Source organism: Chanos chanos, chromosome 3 (assembly GCF_902362185.1).
Source record: "Chanos chanos chromosome 3, fChaCha1.1, whole genome shotgun sequence".
Taxonomy (NCBI): domain Eukaryota; kingdom Metazoa; phylum Chordata; class Actinopteri; order Gonorynchiformes; family Chanidae; genus Chanos; species Chanos chanos.
This window is the reverse complement of record NC_044497.1, coordinates 45,670,276-45,672,852: the sequence shown is the minus strand read 5'-3', so window position 1 is coordinate 45,672,852 and position 2,577 is coordinate 45,670,276. Positions and strand designations below refer to the sequence as shown.

Genomic DNA, 2,577 nt, shown 5'->3' with positions numbered 1-2,577 from the left:
CATAACAGAAACATTGCCAGAGGTTCTTGATGCTTTTCCTCTGTATATTTAATTGGCACAGTTAACACAATACAAAGTATTCAGTGCTCTGAAACACAAGCATAACAAACAGAATACAAACAAAAAAGTGCAAAACACACCATTTGGCAGACTTCACCAAACGAAACAGAACAAAAAAAGGTCTAAGTTTGCGAAGCAGAAAAAAAAAAATCTGGAACAACTTTTATTAGTTAAAACCTTAAAAATAGATGTTTCTCTCCTTTTTAAGTTCATTCTTATTTATATAATTTTATATATTTCTCTGAGGAGTCCTGTTTGTTTATACAGGTGAGTTTGGCTGAGGCTGCAGGTGTGTGTGCATCTGAGATTCAGGTCAGGCTAGGATAGAGAAATTGGACGGTCTTTTACAGCAGGTCAGATTTGAAAGACTCTTTAAAGGTGTGTAGTAGATATATATGTATGTTCTCCATATTTCTCTGACTGTAACAGGTTAAAATATGTATTACAACTGTCTGATTGGTTGCATTCATAAAAGTCATGGTATTGGATGGTATTAGTATCTACAGGACAAATGGATAGATGACCGGCTGTCTTCTTTGTCATCACTATAACTTTGAGACAGAAAATTCACATACGCTCATTATGCCTCTGATGGATTTTAGATAAATATATATATATATACATACAATTTCATCTATAGCATTTCAGTCAGTTATTTTGAGATGCTGCTCATTTAAAAAAATCATTTATTAAAAAAAGGATCATCAGAAATTGATCAATAAGCGCTTCATAAAACAAATCTAAACTGCAGTTTGGATCGACAAGCATCATTTCTGCAGAGTGGGATGGTGGAGTTCACGAGAGAGAGTTACATGACTTATGCAGTATGGGATGGTGTGGTTTATGGATTCTGTCTCAGTGGTTAAGAAATGAACTGAAAAAAAATCATTTAGGTGCAAATTAATCATCCAGCAGAATAAACACAGCTATCAAAATTAAATACTAAACATTTCTCCTCGACCCAAAGATGAATATAAGAAAAAAAAAATCAACAGAAGACTGTTAAAATCCTTTATGTGCCTTTCAGAGGGGTGATTAGTCAACCAGGCCGGACAATATCCAAACCATATTGCCTGTCTTCACCGTAACAACAAATAAACAACAACAAAAAAAAGACTCTTTCTCCCATCCAAAACCATACAAAAATAACTAAAACAAACCCTAACATATACCACAGAGGATAAAAATGGCAGAAATAATATCTTGCCCCCACCCCATTCAAACACACATACACACACGCACACACATACACACACACACACACACACACACACACCTGCCTCCATTACAATTTCACTTGTCTCATTATGGGTATTTCCTGGTCAAAGAATGTGTGCACTTGGTTCACAGCACATTTCAAAACAAACAAATATATATGAACATATGATGTTTTAAATATGCACTAATGAACGGCATTGTTAGTGGTGGACATATTCATAACAGAATCACAGGTTGATTACAGGTTGACTATCCAGAAAAACAAACAGATGCCAGCATGAGCACATACATACAACAGTAAAAGATTCTACCATATATGTATATGCATTTAGTAAATTATCTCTACTGACAACAGCATGAAATAAAGACGGAAAACCTATTTTTGTGTTAGTTTCTGGCAACAAGGGGGTTAAGGAAGCAGAGAGCCTGACATTTCCATTAAAGGGAAACAGTTTGCCATGTGAACTGTGTAAGAAAAAGGAAAAAAAATAGAAAGGACAGCGATAAAGAGAAGATGAGCTTAAATTGTGAGGGACGAGTCCAGGAGAGGACTGAGGGAGTATGTGTATGGATGGAGAAACCCCCATCTACAGCTTTGACAAGGAGCCCCCCCAGTCACAAACGGTAATGGTTGTTGCCTGAGCAAAAGGGGCTTGAGACCGTGGAAGGTTTGACCGGAGAGAGGGACCACGGTCACTGTAAATGAGGATGTGACACTACAGATGGCCTGACTGAACAAACCGAAACAAAAAAACATGCCCGTCAAACCTTTCCTATTTTAAGCCAGACTCTACCGGGAAGAAGACAGGAAACAAAGAGGACACAACTATACATACACATTCCACTTTAAAGGGACACCACCGAGGATACAGCACATTGCCAGCGATGACATGACTGATACAACCACTCGTGTGTGCATGTGCGTGTGCGTGTGCGTGTGCGTGTGCATGTGTATGTGTGTGTGTGTGTGTGTGTGTGTGTGAGAGGGAGAGTGAGAAAAATAAGAGTGAAAATGGAGCATGACTTGCTGAGACCCTACTTCCACAGCGTCTTAGAAATGTTCCACAACACTCCAAATTCTGCCCACAATCCACTGTTTGAATGGCTGCGCAATGGACCGAACGAGCGAATGAATGATTTGTGAGCTGGTCTCTCCTGGGGTGGGTGAGCTGAGGCCCCTCCCACCACAGGTCCAGATTCTGTATTTGACCATACCATGCGGAGGGGACTGAACAGTTAAAGTGGGAGTTTGGATGGAGAGAGTCATAGCGGCAGACTGCACGCACATAAAAGTAAAAT

At 39.3% G+C, this 2,577-nt stretch overlaps 1 protein-coding gene across 3 annotated transcripts in view; it reads right to left on the bottom strand.

The window, feature by feature from the left end:
* Positions 1-2,256: 2,256 nt before the first annotated feature.
* The window catches only part of fnbp1b (formin binding protein 1b), a 62,271-nt gene continuing 61,950 nt past the window's right edge, over positions 2,257-2,577 (bottom strand). For all 3 annotated transcript variants that reach the window (XM_030767433.1, XM_030767434.1, XM_030767435.1), the window contains one exon: positions 2,257-2,577. This exon is cut by the window's right edge and continues 432 nt beyond it. The gene's annotated coding sequence lies outside the window, so the exon portion shown is untranslated.